This window comes from Pelophylax lessonae (assembly GCF_965119305.1).
Source record: "Pelophylax lessonae genome assembly, chromosome: 11".
NCBI classification, from domain to species: domain Eukaryota; kingdom Metazoa; phylum Chordata; class Amphibia; order Anura; family Ranidae; genus Pelophylax; species Pelophylax lessonae.
The window spans coordinates 85,082,850-85,110,594 of NC_138778.1; positions in this window are offsets into that span (position 1 = coordinate 85,082,850).

A 27,745-nucleotide genomic window follows, 5' to 3' on the forward strand; every position below is an offset into this window, starting at 1 on the left:
TTTGAGGGTGCTGCCTGTTCCATACCCCCCCTACTCCTCATCTAGCCTTTTAGGGGTACAAACAATAGTAATTGGGGCCTAGTGTGGTTGTGTACGTGCGAGATACATACACTTTTTTTGATCATATTTCCTATTCCGCTATTCAATAAAAACCTTTGAGGATCAATTGAATTGCGGGATAGTCTGTGTCGGTACGTGTGAGAGAGATCCACCTTTCCAAGTTGTTGGGGTTCATCTCATACTTCTGAAGGTTTGAGGGTGCTGCCTGTTCCATACCCCCCCTACTCCTCATCTAGCCTTTTAGGGGTACAAACAATAGTAATTGGGGCCTAGTGTGGTTGTGTACGTGCGAGATACATACACTTTTTTTGATCATATTTCCTATTCCGCTATTCAATAAAAACCTTTGAGGATCAATTGAATTGCGGGATAGTCTGTGTCGGTACGTGTGAGAGAGATCCACCTTTCCAAGTTGTTGGGGTTCATCTCATACTTCTGAAGGTTTGAGGGTGCTGCCTGTTCCATACCCCCCCCTACTCCTCATCTAGCCTTTTAGGGGTACAAACAATAGTAATTGGGGCCTAGTGTGGTTGTGTACGTGCGAGATACATACACTTTTTTTGATCATATTTCCTATTCCGCTATTCAATAAAAACCTTTGAGGATCAATTGAATTGCGGGATAGTCTGTGTCGGTACGTGTGAGAGAGATCCACCTTTCCAAGTTGTTGGGGTTCATCTCATACTTCTGAAGGTTTGAGGGTGCTGCCTGTTCCATACCCCCCCTACTCCTCATCTAGCCTTTTAGGGGTACAAACAATAGTAATTGGGGCCTAGTGTGGTTGTGTACGTGCGAGATACATACACTTTTTTTGATCATATTTCCTATTCCGCTATTCAATAAAAACCTTTGAGGATCAATTGAATTGCGGGATAGTCTGTGTCGGTACGTGTGAGAGAGATCCACCTTTCCAAGTTGTTGGGGTTCATCTCATACTTCTGAAGGTTTGAGGGTGCTGCCTGTTCCATACTCCCCCTACTCCTAGCCTTTTAGGGGTACAAACAATAGTAATTGGGGCCTAGTGTGGTTGTGTACGTGTGATATACATACACTTTTTTGGGATCATATTTTCTATTCCGCTATTTAATCAAAAACCTTTGGGGATCAGTTAAATTGGGGGATAGTCTGTGTTGGTACGTGTGAGAGAGATCCACCTTTCCAAGTTGTTGGGGTTCATCTCATACTTCTGAAGGTTTGAGGGTGCTGCCTGTTCCATACTCCCCCTACTCCTAGCCTTTTAGGGGTACAAACAATAGTAATTGGGGCCTAGTGTGGTTGTGTACGTGTGATATACATACACTTTTTTGGGATCATATTTTCTATTCCGCTATTTAATCAAAAACCTTTGGGGATCAGTTAAATTGGGGGATAGTCTGTGTTGGTACGTGTGAGAGAGATCCACCTTTCCAAGTTGTTGGGGTTCATCTCATACTTCTGAAGGTTTGAGGGTGCTGCCTGTTCCATACTCCCCCTACTCCTAGCCTTTTAGGGGTACAAACAATAGTAATTGGGGCCTAGTGTGGTTGTGTACGTGCGTGATACATACACTTTTTTTGATCATATTTCCTATTCCGCTATTCAATAAAAACCTTTGAGGATCAATTGAATTGCGGGATAGTCTGTGTCGGTACGTGTGAGAGAGATCCACCTTTCCAAGTTGTTGGGGTTCATCTCATACTTCTGAAGGTTTGAGGGTGCTGCCTGTTCCATACCCCCCCTACTCCTCATCTAGCCTTTTAGGGGTACAAACAATAGTAATTGGGGCCTAGTGTGGTTGTGTACGTGCGAGATACATACACTTTTTTGGGATCATATTTTCTATTCCGCTATTTAATCAAAAACCTTTGGGGATCAGTTAAATTGGGGGATAGTCTGTGTTGGTACGTGTGAGAGAGATCCACCTTTCCAAGTTGTTGGGGTTCATCTCATACTTCTGAAGGTTTGAGGGTGCTGCCTGTTCCATACTCCCCCTACTCCTAGCCTTTTAGGGGTACAAACAATAGTAATTGGGGCCTAGTGTGGTTGTGTACGTGTGATATACATACACTTTTTTGGGATCATATTTTCTATTCCGCTATTTAATCAAAAACCTTTGGGGATCAGTTAAATTGGGGGATAGTCTGTGTTGGTACGTGTGAGAGAGATCCACCTTTCCAAGTTGTTGGGGTTCATCTCATACTTCTGAAGGTTTGAGGGTGCTGCCTGTTCCATACTCCCCCTACTCCTAGCCTTTTAGGGGTACAAACAATAGTAATTGGGGCCTAGTGTGGTTGTGTACGTGTGATATACATACACTTTTTTGGGATCATATTTTCTATTCCGCTATTTAATCAAAAACCTCTGGGGATCAGTTAAATTGGGGGATAGTCTGTGTTGGTACGTGTGAGAGAGATCCACCTTTCCAAGTTGTTGGGGTTCATCTCATACTTCTGAAGGTTTGAGGGTGCTGCCTGTTCCATACCCCCCCTACTCCTCATCTAGCCTTTTAGGGGTACAAACAATAGTAATTGGGGCCTAGTGTGGTTGTGTACGTGCGAGATACATACACTTTTTTTGATCATATTTCCTATTCCGCTATTCAATAAAAACCTTTGAGGATCAATTGAATTGCGGGATAGTCTGTGTCGGTACGTGTGAGAGAGATCCACCTTTCCAAGTTGTTGGGGTTCATCTCATACTTCTGAAGGTTTGAGGGTGCTGCCTGTTCCATACCCCCCCTACTCCTCATCTAGCCTTTTAGGGGTACAAACAATAGTAATTGGGGCCTAGTGTGGTTGTGTACGTGCGAGATACATACACTTTTTTTGATCATATTTCCTATTCCGCTATTCAATAAAAACCTTTGAGGATCAATTGAATTGCGGGATAGTCTGTGTCGGTACGTGTGAGAGAGATCCACCTTTCCAAGTTGTTGGGGTTCATCTCATACTTCTGAAGGTTTGAGGGTGCTGCCTGTTCCATACCCCCCCTACTCCTCATCTAGCCTTTTAGGGGTACAAACAATAGTAATTGGGGCCTAGTGTGGTTGTGTACGTGCGAGATACATACACTTTTTTTGATCATATTTCCTATTCCGCTATTCAATAAAAACCTTTGAGGATCAATTGAATTGCGGGATAGTCTGTGTCGGTACGTGTGAGAGAGATCCACCTTTCCAAGTTGTTGGGGTTCATCTCATACTTCTGAAGGTTTGAGGGTGCTGCCTGTTCCATACCCCCCCTACTCCTCATCTAGCCTTTTAGGGGTACAAACAATAGTAATTGGGGCCTAGTGTGGTTGTGTACGTGCGAGATACATACACTTTTTTTGATCATATTTCCTATTCCGCTATTCAATAAAAACCTTTGAGGATCAATTGAATTGCGGGATAGTCTGTGTCGGTACGTGTGAGAGAGATCCACCTTTCCAAGTTGTTGGGGTTCATCTCATACTTCTGAAGGTTTGAGGGTGCTGCCTGTTCCATACTCCCCCTACTCCTAGCCTTTTAGGGGTACAAACAATAGTAATTGGGGCCTAGTGTGGTTGTGTACGTGTGATATACATACACTTTTTTGGGATCATATTTTCTATTCCGCTATTTAATCAAAAACCTTTGGGGATCAGTTAAATTGGGGGATAGTCTGTGTTGGTACGTGTGAGAGAGATCCACCTTTCCAAGTTGTTGGGGTTCATCTCATACTTCTGAAGGTTTGAGGGTGCTGCCTGTTCCATACTCCCCCTACTCCTAGCCTTTTAGGGGTACAAACAATAGTAATTGGGGCCTAGTGTGGTTGTGTACGTGTGATATACATACACTTTTTTGGGATCATATTTTCTATTCCGCTATTTAATCAAAAACCTTTGGGGATCAGTTAAATTGGGGGATAGTCTGTGTTGGTACGTGTGAGAGAGATCCACCTTTCCAAGTTGTTGGGGTTCATCTCATACTTCTGAAGGTTTGAGGGTGCTGCCTGTTCCATACTCCCCCTACTCCTAGCCTTTTAGGGGTACAAACAATAGTAATTGGGGCCTAGTGTGGTTGTGTACGTGTGATATACATACACTTTTTTGGGATCATATTTTCTATTCCGCTATTTAATCAAAAACCTTTGGGGATCAGTTAAATTGGGGGATAGTCTGTGTTGGTACGTGTGAGAGAGATCCACCTTTCCAAGTTGTTGGGGTTCATCTCATACTTCTGAAGGTTTGAGGGTGCTGCCTGTTCCATACCCCCCCTACTCCTCATCTAGCCTTTTAGGGGTACAAACAATAGTAATTGGGGCCTAGTGTGGTTGTGTACGTGCGAGATACATACACTTTTTTTGATCATATTTCCTATTCCGCTATTCAATAAAAACCTTTGAGGATCAATTGAATTGCGGGATAGTCTGTGTCGGTACGTGTGAGAGAGATCCACCTTTCCAAGTTGTTGGGGTTCATCTCATACTTCTGAAGGTTTGAGGGTGCTGCCTGTTCCATACTCCCCCTACTCCTCATCTAGCCTTTTAGGGGTACAAACAATAGTAATTGGGGCCTAGTGTGGTTGTGTACGTGTGATATACATACACTTTTTTTGGATCATATTTTCTATTCCGCTATTTAATTTAACTGGGCCTCCATGCGAGACCTGTGTGCCTTGTTGCGCTGTTTTGAGTACTCCACCAACATGGCCAGTGGCAATGACGCCGTTCTCAGCTTAACTATCCCACTTCTATGCCTCCTTGAAAAAACAATTCGGGCGATGATGGAAGAGGATGTGGCACAGGATGAGGAGGAGGAGGAGGATGAAGAGGTAACATTTCCAAGGCTTTCAGGGCAGTCATTCGCAAGGGGCTCCGAGGGTGGGTTCCTGCACACGCAAACGCCAGGGACGCAATTGTCCAGCAGGGGCACAGTTCTGGAGGATGAGGAGGATGAGGAGGAGGAGGAGCTGGAGGAGGAGATGGAACCATGTTCACAGCAGGGTGGCACCCAGGCCAGCTCATGGCCATCACTGGTGCGTGGCTGGGGGGATACAGAGGACACGGACCATACACCTCCCACAGAGGACAGCCTTTCGTTGCCTCTGGGCAGCCTGACACACATGAGCGATTACATGCTGCAGTGTCTCCACAACGACCGCCGAGTCGCCCACATTCTAACTTGTGCTGATTACTGGGTGGCCACGCTGCTGGATCCCCGTTACAAGGACAACGTACCGTCCTTAATTCACTCACTGGAGCGCGATCGCAAGATGCGCGAGTACAAGCGCACGCTGGTAGACGCCATGCTGCTGGCATTCCCATCTGACAGCGGGGCCACAGTGGAAGCACAAGGCAGAGGAGGAGGAGGAGGAGGTCGCCAACGCAACCAGGGCACCGCCAGCACCTCAGAAGGCAGGGTTAGCATGGCCGAAATGTGGAAAAGCTTTGTCAGCACGCCACAACAAACAGCAGCACCAGCAGCTCAGATGGAACGTCTTAGCAGGAGGCAGCATTTTACCAACATGGTGGAGCAGTATGTGTGCACACGCCTACATGTAGTGAATGACGGGTCTGCCCCCTTCAACTTCTGGGTCTCCAAATTGGGCACATGGCCTGAGCTTGCCCTTTACGCCTTGGAGGTGCTGGCGTGCCCTGCAGCCAGTGTATTATCTGAACGGGTATTTAGCACGGCTGGGGGCGTTATAACAGACAAGCGCAGCCGCCTGTCCAGAGACAATGTGGACAAGCTCACGTTCATTAAAATGAACCAGGCATGGATCCCACGGGACTTTTCCGTACCTTATGCAGAATAGCAATGGATACCGACCTTACCCACCCATTGTTCCATTTTTGCTCTTTCTCACTCTTTTGGGGTGTACCCTCATTTAAAATTTGTGAAAAGAAGCAGTGTTGGCTACCTCGTCCTCCTCCTCAGGGCCAGATTAATGTAGGGGCTATTGGAGCTGCAGCTCCAGGCCCCTACCTTTTATATAGGCCCCGGGTTGGCCATATTCACTGTTACCGCTCTTCTGTCACTTGTAAACACAGAAGTCTGGCTTCTATGCTCGCTTCCCCAGGCAGCACCCTCAGAACCTCCCCACACAGCGTGAAGGCCGGACAAGGAGGGACAGTTGGCGATGCATGGATGTGTTTATGGGCTTCAGAGACAGCATCCCATGTTGAATTAGGCATGCATGGCTGCACCCTTCCTCCTCTGGGTGCATGGCAAGGCACGGCCCTAAGGCCCTTCAAAATCCTCAGCACCAAGCCCATGATGCTGTTAATCCGGCCCTGGTCCTCCTCCACCGCCGCTTCCACCTACACCGCCCATAGGTGTGCGCAGCCTATTGCATTAAGGTGTGCACCCCAAAGTTGAAATACACATGCATGTGTTTGCCAGCAGGGAGAGTAATGTATCGGGGCCATGTACCTGTAGGCAAGGAGAAATAGAGCAGAGCAGGTCCCAGGGAGATCTTTCCCATCTCCTCACTGGCAATGCTATGTGCCCTAGGTGATTAGGGTGTGCCCAGGCACACCCAGCACACCCTGTGCGCACGCCTATGTCACCGCCACATCCACCACCACCTCAACCTCCCTCCTACTCCATATGGGCCTCGTCCTTCAGAGATGAAGAAGAACATTGTTTTATTTTTCTGTTTTTTTTTGTTGTTTTAAGTTATTTCCCTATCCACATTTGTTTGCAGAGCACTTGCCATGCTCTTAATTACGTTTTGCTGCCATTTGCAGCACTCTAGCCCTTTCCTTTGGTGTTTTAGAGCCATTTTAGTGCCTTAAAGTTCGGGTCCCCATTGACTTCAATGGGGTTCGGTGTCCGGGAAAAGTTCGGTAAAAGTCCGGGACACGGACCCGGACTTTTTTTTAAAGTTCGGCCGAACCCGTCGAACACGGACATCTAGGTGTCCGCTCAACCCTAATGGCTGGAGGTACATTATTCATTCAGAGGATACAGAAGTGTCGGCCTGTATAGGCCGCAAAAATTATCCCACATGGGTTTAACTGACAGCAAAGAACGTAGTGTATTTGATGGCTAGAGGTACATTAGGCATTCACAGTATACAGAAGTAAGTGTCGGCCTGTATAGGCTCCAAAAATTAGCTCACATGGGTTTAACTGACAGCAAAGAATGTATTGTATTTGATGGCTAGAGGTACATTAGGCATTCACAGTATACAGAAGTGTCGGGCTGTATAGGCCCCAAAAATTAGCTCACATGGGTTTAACTGACAGCAAAGAACGTAGTGTATTTGATGGCTAGAGGTACATTAGGCATTCACAGTATACAGAAGTAAGTGTCGGCCTCTATAGGCCCCAAAAATTAGCTCACATGGGTTTAACTGACAGCAAAGAAACGTAGTGTATTTGATGGCTAGAGGTACATTAGGCATTCACACAGTATACAGAAGTAAGTGTCGGCCTGTATAGGCCCCAAAAATTAGCCCACATGGGTTTAACTGACAGCAAAGAACATAGTGTATTTGATGGCTAGAGGTACATTAGGCATTCACACAGTATACAGAAGTAAGTGTCGGCCTGTATAGGCTCCAAAAATTAGCTCACATGGGTTTAACTGACAGCAAAGAACGTAGTATTTGATGGCTGGAGGTACATTAGGCATTCACAGGATACAGAAGTAAGTGTCGGCCTTTATAGGCTCCAAAAATTAGGTCACATGGGTTTAACTGACAGCAAAGAACATAGTGTATTTGATGGCTAGAGGTACATTAGGCATTCACACAGTATACAGAAGTTCGGCCTGTATAGGCCCCAAAAATTAGCCCACATGGGTTTAACTGACAGCAAAGAACGTAGTGTATTTGATGGCTGGAGGTACATTAGGCATTCACACAGTATACAGAAGTAAGTGTCGGCCTGTATAGGCCCCAAAAATTAGCTCACATGGGTTTAACTGACAGCAAAGAACGTAGTGTTTTTGATGGCTAGAGGAACATTAGGCATTCACAGTATACAGAAGTAAGTGTCGGCCTGTATAGGCCCCAAAAATTAGCTCACATGGGTTTAACTGACAGCAAAGAACGTAGTGTATTTGATGGCTAGAGGTACATTAGGCATTCACAGTATACAGAAGTAAGTGTCGGCCTCTATAGGCCCCAAAAATTAGCTCACATGGGTTTAACTGACAGCAAAGAAACGTAGTGTATTTGATGGCTAGAGGTACATTAGGCATTCACACAGTATACAGAAGTAAGTGTCGGCCTGTATAGGCCCCAAAAATTAGCCCACATGGGTTTAACTGACAGCAAAGAACATAGTGTATTTGATGGCTAGAGGTACATTAGGCATTCACACAGTATACAGAAGTAAGTGTCGGCCTGTATAGGCCCCAAAAATTAGCCCACATGGGTTTAACTGACAGCAAAGAATGTAGTGTATTTGATGGCTGGAGGTACATTATTCATTCAGAGGATACAGAAGTGTCCGCCTGTATAGGCCGCAAAAATTATCCCACATGGGTTTAACTGACAGCAAAGAACGTAGTGTATTTGATGGCTAGAGGTACATTAGGCATTCACAGTATACAGAAGTAAGTGTCGGCCTGTATAGGCCCCAAAAATTAGCCCACATGGGTTTAACTGACAGCAAAGAACATAGTGTATTTGATGGCTAGAGGTACATTAGGCATTCACACAGTATACAGAAGTAAGTGTCGGCCTGTATAGGCTCCAAAAATTAGCTCACATGGGTTTAACTGACAGCAAAGAACGTAGTATTTGATGGCTGGAGGTACATTAGGCATTCACAGGATACAGAAGTAAGTGTCGGCCTGTATAGGCCCCCAAAAATTAGCCCACATGGGTTTAACTGACAGCAAAGAATGTAGTGTATTTGATGGCTGGAGGTACATTATTCATTCAGAGGATACAGAAGTGTCCACCTGTATAGGCTGCAAAAATTAGCCCACATGGGTTTAACTGACAGCAAAGAACGTAGTGTATTTGATGGCTAGAGGTACATTAGGCATTCACAGTATACAGAAGTAAGTGTCGGCCTGTGTAGGCCCCAAAAACTAGCTCACATGGTGTCACGATTCGACCACGCCCACGGCGACTAGCTAACCGAGACGCGGTGAATCGTGACTTGGGGACGTATAAGGGATAACATATTAAAGAAAAAAGAAACGTCCTACTAAGTAATTAGATTGGCTGCAATACTTTCACAGCCTGCACTGCCTTCGGTCACCACTAGAGGGAGACTCCACTCCAATCCAGCTGGCTGACCACACACAGGCAGATACAAATCTTTCATACAATCTGGTGCACTCTAATGGTGGGGGAGCAGTCTAGCAATTACCACACACTACTAGGATTCCTCCAGCTATCCTAACAGCCAGAACCCCTGTGCTAATCACTCTTCCCACTGTCCCCACACCCACACACCAAAAACGATAGCCTGCCACCACCCAACAGTTTGTCCGCAAACTGGTCTGCCGGGACACCACACACACGCACAACTCCGTCTGATGTACAATCTGCATGCAATCTGCCAATGCACAGTGCAATTGCATACAGATTGGCACGTAGCGCAGACCGATAATTTAGGCGCTAAAATGCAAACAAAATCTCTCTAGAGGTATGAGTCCTAGCTTAGTACACAGAAGTCACTTATTAATTTTATAATTTAATATCCCGAAAAGTGGGCAGTGCATAAAAAATATATACAAACAAAAGCAGTTACAAAAAATACAAAAGATAAAAAGACACACAATTGGCAATTTGCTATGAAAATAAAAGGGAATAAAAGGGAATAGGGGATGTGTTGGAGCTGGAGAAAGTCCAGAGAAGGGCAACTAAACTGATTAGGGGGTTGGAGGACCTTACCTATGAAGAGCGGCTGCAATCGCTCGATTTATTTTCCCTGGAGAAAAGACGTCTGAGAGGGGACATGATAGCAATTTATAAATATCTTAATGGGGATCTCAGCTTAGAAGAAAAGCTGTTCATTCGAAGGAATTGCATGAGGACTCGAGGACATACAATGCGATTAGAGGAGAAGCGTTTTAACCTCAGGCAACGTGGGGGGTTCTTTACTGTTAGGGCTACAAGATTGTGGAATTGTCTACCACAAGAGGTGGTTTCTGCGGGTAGTATGGTGACTTTCAAAAGACTCTTAGACTTACATCTCAAGGATCAGGAGATTGAGGGCTATGTTAGATGATTACAGTCACACACACCTACACAGGTTGAACTGGATGGACTATTGTCTTTATTCAACCTCACCTACTATGTAACTATGTAACACAGAAATAAACTTTACCTAAGCTTATCTCGTTGGCAGAAGCATGCCGGAAATCGTGCCGAAACTCCTCAGTTCAGAACTGGCTTCAAGGAAGAACCATGTGCAAATCTCAGCTTTCCCAATTTATTGGAATATTGATGTGGGCTGGGCTTTAGCCCTTACCCAATCAGCCACAAGGGGTTGCCCCATCTCAGCCCACTCAAAGTTCTGTGTTCTGAACTGACCAGAGTTGAATTGGGAGTTCTGACGCCAGCGCATCGGTCTGATCGCGACCGTATCAAACACTGATTGCCTATCGCAATCAGGCGCCATACAACGGTTTTGTGCAATTCTCCAGGACCCCACCCATGCCACAGACACAAATTTATATGTATTCGAAGTCCTATACGTGAGCCACAAGAAGGAATTATTTTCATCTCTCTGCCACTAATATTTTAACTTTTATGAGAGATAACATACATTCCTTTGATCTGATGGTATCACTCCATGCTTGTAGACTGTTTGGAGCCTATGGCCGCCTCCTGCTGCTTTCCGCAGCCAAAATGACTAGCAGTCTCTTTTGAGGCTTCCCAGGAGGTGACAATTTTTGTTCAATTCCACGGGGGACCTTAATTGGCAAACAGGTGTCAACTCTATCCCAGCGAGACCAGCTGTGTCCTTTCAAATGCTACTATCAGGACATGTGTGTGATAATACATTAATTAACCCAAAATGACACTACATCTACAATTCACTACATATTTCATATTTCCCTAATGCAAAGCTATTCCATATCTGATATTTATGTTACATCTCCCCTCTTCTAGATGACGCACAGCTGAGCCTAAACAGGTCAGCTAACGCGTCTACATGGAAGGTTCCGCCTGGCGGGACAGACCATCGGCATTCCCATGATTGCTTCCTTTCCTGTGCTGAATGGTGAAATTGTACTGTTGCAGAACTAGGCTCCAGCGCAACAGTTTCCCATTGTCCCCAGCAGCTCTGTGCTACCAGCTAAGGGGGTTGTGGTCCGTGATCACTGTGAATTCACGGCCATAGAGATAGTGCTGCAACTTTTGTAAAGCCCAAACAATTGCCAAACACTCCTTCTCTATGGTGGCATAGGCCACCTCCCTGGGCAGCAGCTTTCGGCTGAGATACAGAACAGGGTGCTCCTCCCCAGCCGGGTTCACCTGGCTCAGCACAGCCCCTAGTCCATAGGCCGAGGCGTCTGTCTGAACCACAAACCTGCGGCGGAAGTCTGGGGCCTGCAGTACGGGAGCATTGGCCAGAGCCTGTTTAAGACCTGCAAACGCCTGTTCACAGTCTGCTGTCCAGCAAACTTGCTTTGGCAGCTTTTTCTTGGTCAAGTCCTTCAAGGGTTTGGCCAGGGCACTGTAGTTAGGAACAAACTTCCGATAGTACCCCCCAGTCCCCAGGAAGGACACGACCTGCTTCTTTGTTTGGGGAATGGGCCAGGAGATGATGGCATCTACCTTCCCGGTTTCGGGCTGGACCATGCCTCCCCCCACTACATGTCCCAGATAATGTACCTTTGTCATGCCGACTTGACATTTGTTGGGCTTAATCGTCAGGCCGGCTGCGGTGATCTTATCCAAGACTTTTGTGAGATGTTCTAAGTGTTCCTCCCAAGTTGCACTGAATACTGCAATATCGTCTAAATAGGCCACCGCACAGTGTTCCATCCCTTCCAGCAGACCGTTCACCACCCTTTGGAAGGTGGCTGGAGCATTCTTCATACCGAATGGCATCACATTGATTTCGAAGAGACCAAAGGGGGTGATGAAGGCAGACCTCTCTCGAGCCTCAGCGGTAAGAGGGATCTGCCAGTATCCTCGGCTTAGGTCCATGATTGTTAGATAGTGGGCACCAGCCAGCTTGTCTAACAATTCACCGACCCTTGGCATTGGGTAGGCATCAAAAACTCTGATCGCATTCAGTTTCCGATAGTCTACGCAAAACCTGGTGGTCTGGTCTCGTTTGGGCACTAGCACTACAGGGGAGGCCCAGGCACTCTGAGACTTCCGTATCACCCCTAGCGCTAGCATTTCATCAATCTCCCTCCTGATGTCTACCTGAACCTCAAGGGAGACCCTATACGCTGCCTGCCTAACAGGCTTATGGCTCCCTGTGTCCACATGGTGGACGGCTAGGCTGGTCAGGCCAGGCCGGGAGGTGAAGGTATCCTGATGGGGCTCCAGCACTCTAGACAGTCCAGTTTGTTGCCCTGCAGTCAGTTGGGGGTTGACTTGCAACTCTCCAAGGTTGTCCGCCTCCTTGGTAGCAGCCAGGAGATCCACCAGTGACTCGGCCTCACCCTCCGCTAACAGACTACAGACTGGGAGAGCCCAGGCTGATCTGTCATGGTGCGCCTTCATCATGTTCACGTGGTACACTTTGAGACGCTTACCATGATCATCAAGCAATACGACGTAGGTTACATCGCTCTTTTTTCCATGTACAGTGTATGGTCCCTCCCAGGCAGCTTGCAGCTTGTTCTGCCGCAAGGGAACCAATACCCAAACCTTTTGGCCTACCTCATACACCCTCTCCCGGGCAGTCTGGTCATACCATTGTTTCTGGGTGGTTTGGGCCTGCGTAAGATTTTCCCGCACCAAGCCCACCAAAGTGTCCATTTTCTCCCGTAGTTTTAGTACGTAGTCCACTACTGATACTTCTGGACCCACATTCTGCCCCTCCCAGGCCTCTCGGATCAGATCCAGGGGTCAGCGGACCCTTCTCCCATACAGAAGCTCAAAGGGGGAGAATCCGGTCGATGCTTGGGGTACTTCTCGATAGGCAAAGAGCAGGTGGGGCAGATACCGCTCCCAGTCCTTCCCCTGAGATTCCACAAACACTTTAAGCATCTGCTTTAAAGTGCCGTTGAATCTCTTGCACAGCCCATTTGTCTGTGGGTGGTAAGGACTGGCCATGATATGCTCCACCTGCATCTTCTGACACAGAGATTCCATCAGGTGAGACATAAACTGCGTGCCGTGATCTGTGAGCATTTCCTGGGGAAAACCGACTCGGGAAAAGATGCTCAACAGTGCATCCGCAACTTTGTCTGCCCGAGTAGAGCTCAGGGCCACCGCCTCTGGGTACCTGGTGGCGTAATCTACTACGGTAAGTATGTAACGTTTCCCTGAACCACTGGGTATAGCTAAGGGCCCTATAAGGTCTACTGCCACCCTCTGGAAGGGCTACTCAATAATGGGTAAGGGCTTCAGAGGCGCCTTGCTTGTGTCTCCTGTCTTGCCAACACGCTGACACGCGACACAGGACCGGCAATAATTAGCAACATCAGTACCCATATGTGGCCAGTAGAATCTGTGAGCAAGACGGGCCTTAGTTTTTTGTATCCCCAAGTGTCCAGCGAGAGGAATCTCATGAGCAATTCGCAACAGTTGCTCCCGGTACTTGTGGGGTACAATCAACTGCCGCTCTGTCACTATATCTTCAGATGGCTCACAGGGAACGGCCTCTCTGTACAGTCTGCCCTGTTCCCAGTATACTCGTGCCCTGTCATCCCCAGCCAGCGGTCTGTCAGCCAGACCTCTGAGCTCCTCCAGGCTGCTGTCAGTTTTTTTTTTCAAAATTCTTTATTAGAAAGAAAAAAACATACAAGCATACCACAGATCCACAACAGGTACAACCAAATTCCAGGTACAGCGAGCATATGATAAATTATAGACAGTACAGACATCACTTCAAAGTGTATTAACGTAGCACTAAGTCATCCATAGAGCACATCAGGAACATAATGTACACCCTCCGTGAGGCCCACGGCCTTAGCTGTTAGAGCTGAATAGTGAACAAATAAATTCTCAGGACACCTTCAGGCAGACCCCCCCCACCCCACCGGCATCCATCTCATGGCCGGCTACCGGGGAAGGGAGGCCCCCCTCAGGTGCCCCGGAGTGCCGCGGCAGACACCAGAGGACCAACTGGCGGTACTTCCCCCAAAGGGGTGTCGCACCGCATCACTCCCGGAAATTGACTGACCAACCTTATAGGGAGCCAAAAATATAATAGCCTATACCCAACAGCGGTAAAGAGGATGAAAAAACGTATAGACGGTATGCTTAAAGCCAAAAAAGAGAAGGAGGAGCTACGGGAAAAAAGACAAAGAGGGAAAGAGAAGGGGGAAGGGGACCAAGGTGAGAAAGGAAGGGGTCAGGGAAGCACCAAGGAGGGAAGTGGGGGGAGGCCGGCCGACCCCCGCTCAGCGACCATCAGCGGGTAAGCAACTCCGTGTATTCCGAAGTGTATTTAAATTCATGCCAGTAGAACCAGCGTTTCAGGAACTTTTCTCGTGTACCGTGCTCAGTGGCCACTAGATCTTCCATATCGTTGAGGCAAGAGACCTTGCGGAGCCACATGGCTACCGTAGGAGGCTGCGTCTGCTTCCAGAGCGGAGGGATGCAGCTTTTAGCTGCCGTGAACAGAAGTGGCAGAATTGATTTCCGATAGGACGCCCTCGGATATTCATGGTGATGAAGGAGGAAGAGGGCCGGGTCAAGGGTGAGGGAATGGTCTGTAAATTTCTGGGCAATGCGCAGGACCTCCTTCCAGAAAGATTGTAAACTTGAACAGGACCAGAAGACGTTTAGGTAGGTTCCAACTTCCTCCCCACACCGCCAACAAACATCTGGGCAGGTCGGAAACATGCGATGAAGCCTAACCGGAGTATAGTGCCAGCGGGTTAAGCTCTTATAGCCCACTTCCTGATACCGCGAGCAGCGGGAGGTCTTGTAAGTGAAGAATAATATCCTCTCAACCTGATGGTCCGTAAAAGATACATTCAGGTCCCTCTCCCATTTGGCAATAAATGGGGGACGGAAAGATTCGTCCGGCGAGGCCAGCGCCCGGTAAACCAGAGACCGTGTGGCGAAGGGGGGATGTGTCGGAGCATAGATCTTCAAAGTATGTGAGCCGCCTCGAAAACAGAGATGCTGAAGGAAGAGCTTGTAGAAAATGAGCCAACTGGATCCGCTGCCAAAAGGACAGGGAGGTAAAGGGCGCCGTAGAGTTCATGTGAGAGCGCGAAATCCAAGCCCCAGCCCTCACAAAGTGCCGGGCCTGGTGAACCCCCTCGGTCTTCAAGGACCTAAATCCAGGCTGATCCAATCCGGGCCCAAAGTCCGGGTTATCAATCACCGGGAGGAGAGGCGAAGGAAAGGACGCCAACTGGCGAAATTCCCGCAAGAGATTCGGGAGGGAAGTGAGAGGGCGTGTCAAGAAGAAAAGTAGATCATCCGCGTATGCTGCCACCTTAGGCGACTCACATGCACCTACCGACAGTCCGGCTACATCCGCATTCGCCCTCACCGTCCTCAAAAAAGGCTCAAGAGCGAGAACAAAAATCAACGGGGAAAGCGGGCACCCCTGTCGAGTGCCATTTGCGATGTCGAGGGAGTGTGAAAGAGACCCGTTGACCTTCACCCTAGCCGAGGGCCTGGAGTAAATGGCCCTGATCCAGGATAACTGGCGCTCTCCCAGACCCACATGCTCCATGGTAGCAAGAAGAAAGTCCCAATTCACCCGATCGAACGCCTTTTCGGCGTCCGTTGACAGGACCAGCATCGGGATATGGCGGCTATTAGCATAATGGATGAGGTCAATTGCCTTGGCGGTATTATCCCGAGCTTCCCGGGCAGTGACAAAACCTACTTGATCATCGTGGATCAGGCTCGGGAGCAGGGGAGCCAATCTAGAGGCTAGGATCTTGGTGAATAGTTTTAGGTCGATATTCAGGAGAGAAATCGTCCGGTAGCTCGCACACAGCAATGGGTCCTTGCCCTCCTTGGCTAAGACAGTGATATGAGCACGCAAGGAATCAACCGACTCGACTCGCCAGCTGCATTGTACGTGGATAAGAAATGCGGCGAGAGGACCTCCTCAAAACACTTGTAGTACGCAAGGGTGTAGCCATCTGGACCAGGCGCCTTCCCAGGTTGCATGCCCCCCAGGGCCGCAGTAAGCTCACCAGGGCGCAGAGGTGCGTCCAACTCCTCCACATCCTCCGGAGAAAGGGTGGGGAGGCCGGAAGCCGAGAGATATGATCGGATCTCCCGGATCCTAGCGTCCCGTGATGCCGGCGAGGGGTCAGAAGACAGACTGTACAGGGAGGAATAGTACAGACGGAAAGCCTCCGCTATGTCCGTCGTCGAATGGACCTTACGGCTAGTGATGTCGCGAACCTAAAATTCGCCGTTCGCGAACGGCGAACGCGAACATCGGCAAATGTTCGCGAACCGGCGAACCGGGCGAACCGCCATAGACTTTAATAGGCAGGCGAATTTTAAAACCCACAGGGACTCTTTCTGGCCACAATAGTAATGGAAAAGTTGTTTCAAGGGGACAAACACCTGGACTGTGGCATGCCGGAGAGGGATCACACAAAAAAAAGTTCTTAAAAATTTTAATTTTTTGATAGAGAGACAATTATTGGAAAAATTAAAAAAAAAATAAAAATAAAAAATTTCTTTGGATTTAGCATCTGGGGGGTCTAAAAGTGTACCTGTGAAGTTTCAGCTCTGTAGCATGTCCGGAACCAGAAAAAAATACGAATTAGGGTTAGGGCTAGGGTTAGGCTTAGGGCTAGGGTTAGGGTTAGGGTTAGAGCTAGGGTTATTTTTATGGCTAGGCTTAGAGGGTTAGGGTTAAGGTTAGAGGTTTAGGGTTATGGTTAGAGGGTTAGGGTTAGGTTTAGTGTTAGGGGCTAGGGTTAGGGTTACGGTGAGATACTTAGGGTTAGAGTTAGTAGCCCTACCCCTACCCCTCTAACTCTCTAACCCTAAGCACTAAAAATAACCCTAACCTTAGCCCTGACCCTAACCCTAGCCCTAACCCTAACCCTAACCCTAGCCCTAACCCTAATTCTATTTTTTTTCTGGTTCTGGACATGCTACAGAGCTGAAACTTCACAGGTACACTTTTTAGACCCCCCCCAGACAATAAATCCAAAGAATTTTTTTTTATTTTAAGTTTTTTTTTTTTTAAGTTTTCCAATAATTGGCTCTCTATCAAAAATGACAATTTTTAAGAACTTTTTTGTGTGATTTAGTGTATAGGGGGTCTAAAAAGTGTACCTGTGAAGTTTCAGCTATGTAGCATGTCCAGAACCAGAAAAAAAAGATAATTTTTCAGTAGAGCAGGGATGGTGAGAACCCCTTTTACAACTATATGATCTTTTTTTCCTGGTTCTGGACATGCTGCAGAGCTGAAACTTCACAGGTACACTTTTTAGACCCCCCAAACAATAAATCCAAAGAAATGTTTTTTTTGTTAAGTTTTTTTTATTTTTTTATTTTTCCAATAATTGGCTCTCTATCAAAAATGACAATTTTTAAGAACTTTTTTTGTGTGATTTAGTGTATAGGGGGTCTAAAAAGTGTACCTGTGAAGTTTCAGCTCTGTAGCATGTCCAGAACCAGAAAAAAAGATAATTTTTCAGTAGAGCAGGGATGGTGGGAACACCTTTTACACCTATATGCATTTTTTTTTCTGGTTCTGGACATGCTACATATATATATATATATATATATATATATTAAAAAAATACTCAAATACCAGCCCTCAAAGGGGCTTTTGGGGACAATATATATATATATATATATATATATATATATATATATATATATATATATATATATCCAAAAAAAACCTCAAATACCAGCCCTAGGAAGGGCTTTTTGGGGTGCTGTCCTTACAGCTGGAGTGTACCAAGAACACTGGCTAACAAGACCGGGAACTGTCCCTAGCTATAACAACAGCAGCAGCACCAGCACTTTCCCTGCTCTCAGTAACACAGAAATGATCTAAAATGGATGCTGCCCTTGCTTATTTAAAGGAGGTGGGAGGGTGTGGGAGGGAGGTATGCTGATTGGCCTGGAATGTGTCTGCTGACTGTGATGTTCAGGGTCAAAGTTTGCCTCAATGATGATGTATAGGAGGCGGACCGAACATCGCATATGTTCGCCCGCAGCGGCGAACGCGAACATGCAAAGTTCGCCGGGAACTGTTCGCCGCCGAACAGTTCTATACATCTCTACTTACGGCCCGCTGCCGTGGAGATCTCCGGGATAAACGTCCTGAATCTCTGCTGTCGCAGAGCCCTGGCCAGCAACTTCCCACATTTGTCCCCGTGCTCGTAAAAAGCTCTGCGACATTTAGCCAGGGCGGCCTTGGCCTGGACGAGAACCAGATCTCGGAGCTGATCTCGAAGAACAATGAGCTCCTGAAGAACAGCAATTGCTTGTGACCGTTTGTGGACCCTCTCTAGGTTTCCAATTTTCGCCAGGAGGTCAGACATTTGGGCACTCCTTTCCTTCTTTCTCCGTGATCCGAGCTTAATCAGGACCCCGCGCATATAACTTTTATGAGCCTCCATCACGGGCGAGCTGTCCGTCGTGACATTAGAGGCGAAGAAGTTCCTCAATTCAGCACTGAGCTCCCCCAGGATAGCAGAATCCTGGAGAAGGGTGTCGTTAAGCCTCCACTGCCATTGTGACATCTCCGGGGGTTTTAAGGTCTAAGTCGAGGAGAACGGGAGCGTGGTCCGAAATGGCAATAGAGCCAATAGAGGCAGCGGAGACCCTGGGAAGCAAGGACTGCGGTAACAAAAAAAAGTCGATACGCGAATATGAGTCGTGCGGGGGGGAGAAGAAAGTATAATCCCTATCCCGGGGATGGAGAACGCGCCACGGATCCACCAGGCGAAAAGCATGAATCAACTGCTTGAAGCGACGCAGAGCAGCATAGGACAGCTGGGAGGTACCCCTGGAGGTGTCCACCAGCGGTTCAAGAGCCAAATTAAAATCCCCGCCCATAAGAATCTTTCCCATAGCGAAGTCCGCCAGCTTAGAAAGCACCAAGTCCATATAAGAGATTTGGTTCGTATTGGGCAAGTAGAGATTTACCAGAGTCACCGGGATGGAACCCAACTGGCCCCTTACAAAAAGGGCCCTGCCGGACTCGTCACTCCACATATCCGAGAACGTCCACGGAGTATTACCCTGAATCAGGATGCTAACCCCTTTCGTCTTGGAATCAGAAGAACAGCCATGGTAAACCGTAGGAAAACGCCTGTTTCCCAATTTGGGGATCTTATCCAGTCTGAAATGCGTTTCTTGCAAGAAACCAACATGAGCACGGAGACGATGGAGTTCAGACAGCACAATAGAGCGCTTCTCAGGGGTGTTGAACCCCTTCACATTCAAAGAGACCAAATGGATCTGGTCAGGACGGGGGGCGGCCATATCCCCCCACAACCAGCGGGTCCAGCCCACGGGCCGAAAACCAAAAACCAAGAGGAAGGGAGGAGGGAAAGGGAGGGAATGGGGGGAGAGAAAAAGAAGGGGAGCAGTAAGGAGATAGAAGCATATGAAAAAAAAGAGAAGAAAAAGAAAAAGGGGGGGGGGGGAAGGAGAAGGCGCGATGCACGCGCCGAACTACAAAGTAGTAGGGTGCCGAAGCACAAGAGAGAATTCAATCTCACAGGACCCTAGGGTCCGGCCCACCACCCCCGCAAGCAGGGGACAATGGACAGGTACCCAGGGATCACCCTATGTGGGGAACGAGGAGAGCCACTAACCGGGAGAAGCAGGTGACCGCTCCCACGCCCCCCAGACCAGCCAACCATTATCCTAACAACATATTATAGCATAGTAACCAGCAATAAAATATCAACAAGCCCAACATAAAAATCAGCAACACAGTGTAGTAGCCAGAGCCCCCCAACTAGAGAGGAGTCCCCTCCCCCGCCCGCCAGGAGCCAAATTAGCAATTCCCATGGCACTCCAGTTAAAAAACGCCAGAGTCAGCTCCCGCCCCCTAGCGCCCGCCGGATCAGTAGCAGCAGACAGGAGGGGGAGGCGTCTCACCATCCCCCACCCATAACACCCGACCCTGGGGGGGGGGGAAACACAGGAAAAAGAAAGGGGGGGGAGAAAGGGGGGACATGAGGGAAATGGGGAGGGGGAGGGAGGGGGAGGGGGAGGGGGGAGAGGGGAAAGGAGGGGGGAGGGAGGAGAGAGGGAGAGGGAGAGGGGAGAGGGGGGAGGGGGAAAGGGAGGGGGGAGGAAGGGGGAAGGGGAGGGGGGCAGTAGGAAAAAAGGGGGGAAGAGAGGGGAGGGGGAAAAGAGGGGGAGGGAGGGAAGCAGGGGGAAAAATGGAGGAGAAGGGAGAGGGAGGCGAGGGAGGGGGGGAAGGAAGGTGAAAGGGGGGAAAGGGGGGAGAGAGGGAAAGGGGGGGGAAGAAGGGGGGAGGGGGGAAATGGGGGGGGAAAGAAGGGGGAGCGGGGAAATGATGGGGGAGGGAGGGGGGAGGGGGGCGGTAAGAGGAGGGGGTACAGGAGGTAAGTAGGCGGTGCTATGCAGGAACTGACGGGAAACCCAAGTCCCCACAGCCCCCCAGCCCGGCACAACGCACCACCCAGTACTGAAAGGAGAGCAGCACTCTGACCGTACCAGCGCCTGATACAGGCATAGCCTGGCCAGAGCGCCGCCGGGAAGCAAACCAGGGAATAAACCTACTAGTATATCCCGAGCCCACTTCAGACCTGTACAGACCCCAGCAGTAACCTCATTACAAACAATACATTGATATAGGACAGAGGGATAGGTATGTAAGCATCCAGCCGTCCGGCAGGGGGTGACAGCCACCACTTCCAAACTCTCTCCAGCAGGGTACCCCCGGAGCCATAAGTAATGGGAACAAACACTGCACCACACAAGGGAAGGCAGGGGTCGTAGTTCCAGTCTTTAGAAAGGGGGCAGCCAGGACAGTGGAACAAGGCATCCGTCTTGCAGGGACAGGGGAACAGAGCACGGGATGAGTCCACAGGAACCAACAGGGGGTCAGTCAGAGCCAATGCAGACAGCGGGCAGGGCCGGGCAAGAGCTACAGGGCGGCTCCGGCGGGAGAACTGGAGGGGAGATTGTGCGGAGTAAGGGAGGGGGCCAGGAGGCTACTCACTGTTCCAGGGCAGTCCAGGTTCAGTCCTCAGGCGAGGCCGCGGAGGAGCCGGCGGAGCTCGGCCCGGGGGCATGTCGCTGACAGCGCCGTCCGGCGGGACCCGACCGCGACGGCCCACCGCCTGGGGATCGAGCGTCACGTTCTGGGAGCCTCGCCAGCCAGTCCGGGATCGCCATCGGAGTCAGATCCGCAAACCGGAACAGAGCCTGAAGATCAGAGTGTCGACGGAGGACAAATGACGATCCATTTCTGCGGACCACCAGCTGAAGAGGGAAGCCCCAGGGATAGGTAGCGTCTTGACCACGGAGCCGTTCCAGAAGGGGCTTTAGCATCGCCCGACGCATCAGGGTGCCCCGTGAAACATCCGGAAATATGTGGATTGTAGCCCCATCGAAGTCCAAAGGGCCCCCCGACCACGCGGCTCTCATCACCTGCTCCTTGACCGCGTAACGGTGGAGGCGGCAGATCACGTCCCTGGGCCTATCGGCATCCTGCGGCTTGGGGCCCAGAGCCCGATGAATCCTATCAAACTCCAGCACCACCGGGGGTTCCGGCGGGAGAATCCGGGTGAGTATGGCCCGGACCGTCTCTGGCAGATCCTCGTGACCCGTGGCTTCGGGAAGGCCGCGGAGCCGCAGATTATTCCTACGGCTCCGATTCTCAATGTCCTCCATGGCAAGTTGTTGCTCTGCAAGGAAGTCCGCATGAGCCGCCTGGGTCCTCTCCAAATGGGTCATCCGGGCTTGTAGGTCACAAATAGCGGACTCCCCAGAGGCCACCCGCTCCTGCACCTGAGTCACCTCTCCCGACAGGGCCTGGAAGTCCCTCCGGTGTTGCTCCGTGACCTGAGCCACCAGGGCCTCCATGTCCATTTTGGTGGGGAGGGATCGCAGCAAAGCCCAAATGTCTCTGTCCTCCCCCGAGTCCCCGGTAAGAGATGACTGGGACGCCATAGGAGGCGCCGGAGATGCCACAGAAAGCGAAGGAGCCGGGGTGGAGGGTGTTTGAGGCGATGATGAGGCAGCGGCTGGAGCGGAGTCCCCACGTGGACTCAGTGCAGGCGCCCGGGTTCCCGGGGCCGGAGATCCTTGGAAAAACGGGCGGATCGGAGCCGAGGAAGTCGCCCGGGGAGCAGGTTTGGTAGATTTAGTCCTCCTCCGCTTGTAAGAGCTCATGACAGCCGGTAAATGCTAAGTTAAGGCCGATCAGGGAGGCTAGGGAGCGGGAGCACCATGAGGAAACGTCTTCACGCCGCCATGACCTAGCCACGCCCCCTGCTGTCAGTTTTGACAGCCTCAAGGAACTCAGAGCTATCGGCCACAGGTGCCAGAGGGATGACAGTCTGAGGAGGCCTCAGGCCTTCTGGGCCAGTGTCACAAGGGCCCGGCCCAGTTGGATCAGCCCCTTCCGCAGATAGTTCCTCTGTAGCAGTGGGCAGTGGCCTGTCTGTGGAAGACCGGTGAGCACTGCGGGTCACCACTGCAGCAGAGGGAAAGTCTGCATTGCACAGATCATGACATTGTACACCATACATTACACCATCACTCTTAGAGTCCACCAAGTCTTTAAGTTCTATTCCAGGCCTAGGCTCTGGAGACCCACTAGGGCTAGGGCCCTGCGCACAGTCATTAGCCCCTTGACCCTCCCCAGAGTTCCCAATGTGCACTGAGTCACCCAACAGTACTTCACATGAATCCAGGGCTTCTGGTGAAGATTCGGGTTCCAGGGGGGCTGAACTTGGCTCATAACGGGCTACCAGCCGTCCCAGGTCAGTGCCCAATAACACATTTGAGGGAATAGCATCTGTTACCCCCACTTCTCTCATTCCTCTTCCTGCTCCCCAGTCTAGATAAACCCATGCTGTGGCTATGGCTGGGTTGATACCCCCAACACCCTTTACAGTCATAGTCTTACCAGGGATGAGGTCCTCAGGTTTCAGCATTTCAGGGCGCACTAATGTCACTTCTGCTCCGCTGTCCCTTAGGCCAGTGGTAACTTTGTCACCCACAGTGACAGGCTGTAGATTATCAGAAAGTCCCCCTGCATTCCTGGAAGCACACAAGACAGCAGGCTCTGTGCTGGTTGGCTTGGTAGAGGGAGCAGCCTTCTTTCTCTCAGGACAGGACATGCTGAGGTGACCAATCTGGTTGCAGACAAAACATTTCCGGGTATTCACACCTGTTGGCTTGGCCCCTGGAGGTCCGAGTTGCTTGGTCCTCTGGCTGTCCCGAGAAGAGGGTACATCTGCTTTCACTCCTTTCCCGCTGGATGCAGTGGTCCTCCTGGTGTCTGCCATTCTGTTAGCCGCATAGGCATCGGCTATTTCCGCTGCTTGATCCGCCGTCTTGGGATCTCGATCCAGCACAAACTGCCGGACCTCAAAAGGACACGTATGTAGGAACTGGTCCTTAATCATTAGCTCCTGCAAGACATCAAAGGTGCTTACAGACAGTCCCTTTAGCCACTGCTGGAAAGCAGTGCGCAGACTGCAAACAAGATCCCCATAGCTGTCATTAGGACCTCGATGCAATGTCCTGAAACGCTTGTGGTACACCTCTGGCGTGAGTTGGTACCGTTTAACAATGGCTTGCTTAATGGCCTCATAGTCCTTTCCTTGACTCTCTGGAAGACTCACAAGCACGTCCAGGGCCTTGCCTCTCAGCCCCGGTGTGAGGTACTGGGCCCATTGCTCCTTGGGCAGGCAGTACTGACGACAAGTTCTTTCAAATCCCTGTAAGAAAGTGTCCATATCGCCATCTTTGTCCATGGTTGGGAATTTGTCCAGGGGAATTTTGTGTATTTGTTCTTCCCTGGACTCAGCGTTGCCAGCAGGCCTGTTCTGCTGCAGCTGAAGTTTTGCTAGCTCCAGCTGATGCTTATTTGCTGCCTCCATGCGCCGCAGAATGAACTCAACACGTAACGAGTCACTGACTGGGCCTAGCAGTTGTAGCTCAGCCTCTAAGGATGATGACTGGACCTCTTGTTGGTCCTCCTGGACATCACCGTCATCAACATCAGCTGGTGGGGAGGACTGCTGCTCCTCTGGGGCGTCATGAGTCCCATCCGATGACCCCATAGCAGAGGCTCGCTCCTCCTTGTCTTTCTCGGCCAGGGCGCATATCATCTGATCCTTCGTCTGGCCCCGTGCGGTCGGGATGCCTCTGGTCTCACACAGATTCAGCAGGTCATCTCGGCTTTGCTTTAGGTAGCTGATCACCGTCTCAGCCATTTTGCCAAAATAAAAGATAGAAAAGAAAAACAAGAGGGGGTGGGGAGCAAATAGCCAAGTGTGTCTTCAACAAAACAAAAATTATGCACTGAGTGAGCTTCTGTAGGTCAGTTGCTTCTAACAAGCTTCCAACCTGTAGGACATGGGTTAAACGAATAAACCATGCACTAATGTACTAAGCAGATCCCGCCAGCTGCCGGCACTTTGTCATGATTTGACCACGCCCACGGCGACTAGCTAACCGAGACGCGGTGAATCGTGACTTGGGGACGTATAGGGGATAACATATTAAAGAAAAAAGAAACTTCCTACTAAGTAATTAGATTGGCTGCAATACTTTCACAGCCTGCACTGCCTTCGGTCACCACTAGAGGGAGACTCCACTCCAATCCAGCTGGCTGACCACACACAGGCAGATACAAATCTTACATACAATCTGGTGCACTCTAATGGTGGGGGAGCAGTCTAGCAATTACCACACACTACTAGGATTCCTCCAGCTATCCTACCAGCCAGAACCCCTGTGCTAATCACTCTTCCCACTGTCCCCACACCTACACACCAAAAATGATAGCCTGCCACCACCCAACAGTTTGTCCGCAAACTGGTCTGCCGGGACAACACACACACACGCAGATCTCCGTCTGATGTACAATCTGCATGCAATCTGCCAACGCACAGTGCAATTGCATACAGATTGGCACGTAGCGTAGACCGACAATTTAGGCGCTAAAATGCAAACAAAATCTCTCTAGAGGTATGAGTCCTAGCTTAGTACACAGAAGTCACTTATTAATTTTATAATTTAATATCCCGAAAAGTGGGCAGTGCATAAAAAATATATACAAACAAAAGCAGTTACAAAAAATACAAAAGATAAAAAGACACACAATTGGCAATTTGCTATGAAAATAAAAGGGAATAACACAGAAATAAACTTTACCTAAGCTTATCTCGTTGGCAGAAGCATGCCGGAAATCGTGCCGGAACTCCTCAGTTCAGAACTGGCTTCAAGGAAGAACCATGTGCAAATCTCAGCTTTCCCAATTTATTGGAATATTGATGTGGGCTGGGCTTTAGCCCTTACCCAATCAGCCACAAGGGGTTGCCCCATCTCAGCCCACCCAAAGTTCTGTGTTCTGAACTGACCAGAGTTAAATTGGCACAGAATGGCGCTGACCACTGGGCCAGGGATAGGAGTTCTGACACCAGCGCATCGGTCTGATCGCGACCGTATCAAACACTGCTTGCCTATCGCAATCAGGCGCCATACAACGGTTTTGTGCAATTCTCCAGGACCCCACCCATGCCACAGACACAAATTTATATGTATTCGAAGTCCCATACATGAGCCACAAGAAGGAATTATTTTCATCTCTCTGCCACTAATATTTTAACTTTTATGAGAGATAACATACATTCCTTTGATCTGATGGTATCACTCCATGCTTGTAGACTGTTTGGAGCCTATGACCGCCTCCTGCTGCTTTCCGCAGCCAAAACCACTAATATTTTAACTTTTATGAGAGATAACATACATTCCTTTGATCTGATGGTATCACTCCATGCTTGTAGACTGTTTGGAGCCTATGGCCGCCTCCTGCTGCTTTCCGCAGCCAAAATGACTAGCAGTCTCTTTTGAGGCTTCCCAGGAGGTGACAATTTTTGTTCAATTGCATGGGGGACCTTAATTGGCAACCAGGTGTCAACTCTATCCCAGAGAGACCAGCTGTGTCCTTTCAAATGCTACTATCAGGACATGTGTGTGATAATACATTAATTAACCCAAAATGACACTACATCTACAATTCACTACATATTTCGCTAATGCAAAGCTATTCCATATCTGATATTTATGTTACACATGGGTTTAACAGACAGCAAAGAACGTAGTGTATTTAATGGCTGGAGGTACATTAGGCATTCACACAGTATACAGAAGTAAGTGTTGGTCTGTATAGGCTCCAAAAATTAGCTCACATATGTTTAACTGACAGCAAAGAACGTAGTATTTGATGGCTGGAGGTAAGTTAGGCATTCAGAGGATACAGAAGTAAGTGTCGCCCGTATAGGCCCCAAAAATTAGCCATTCAATGGACATAAAATGCCTTTTATGCCGCTGTATGTAACGAAGCCAAGGACCAGGAATTGCTGTGGGTGGATGGCGGTCTGGCGGATATTTGTGGCCTGGCATGAGGAATTTCAATGAAACATGGTCTACTGGTCACATGTGTTGAATTCCTCAGAGATCCATGCCTCATTCATTTTTATAAATGTGAGGTAGTCTACACTGTCATGAGCTAGGCGATTGCGCTTATTGTCACGATCCCTCCTGCTGCGCTGAATGTCCTTTCAGACAGGACACTGGACGGGGGGCAAGTCAACAGTTCCATTGCAAATTGTACAAGCTCTGGCCAGAGGTCAAGCCTGCCCACCCAGTAGTCCAGGGGTTCATCACTCCTCAGAGCGTCCACATCGGCCGTTAACCCGATGTAGTCGGACACCTGTCGGACACCTTTTTTACGCTCCAACATTTTGGGCCACAGAAGCCTGCCTTTTTCCAGAACAACGTGACGACGGCATCATGGAAGGTGGAGTGGAGGACAAATGTGAGGAGAGAGGAGAAGAGGCTAGACGGTGAGAGCCTGCAGTGTGGCTTTGTGGGTTCTGATGGTGTTGCTCCCACTGGGCTCGGTGATGGGATTTCAGGTGCCTTCTTAAGGCGGTTGTCCCTAGGTGAGTGTTGGGCTTACCGCGACTTATGCGTTGACTGAAAAGGCTGCAGATGGCAACACTATCGTCAGCAACAGACACATTAAAAAAAGCCCACACTGCAGGGCCATGTGTCGGCGTCCTGGGAGCGCCAGATGTGACTGTACATGGTTGATGGCTCCCTCCTGATACATTTGCAGTCTGCTTTGTACCTCTTGTGCAATGCAAGTTCTGCCTACCTCTCCTCCCTATCTGCCGGTCCGTCAGTCCGCCAGTTCTACAAATAATTGGCCAGTAACTGTTGTCACTGTGTGTAGCACAGTTACCACAGCAAAAGAGGCCGCATTTTTGCATGACTAAAATACAATCTTAGAAAAGTATACTGTTAAATAACACCTCACTTCAATCTGTGGTATTGGGGGGCCACAGTTTTATCACACCATTTCTACAAATAATTGGCCAGTAACTGTTGTCACTGTATGTAGCACAGTTAACACAGCAAGAGAGGCCACGTTTTTGCAGTACTAAAATACACTCTTAGAAAAGT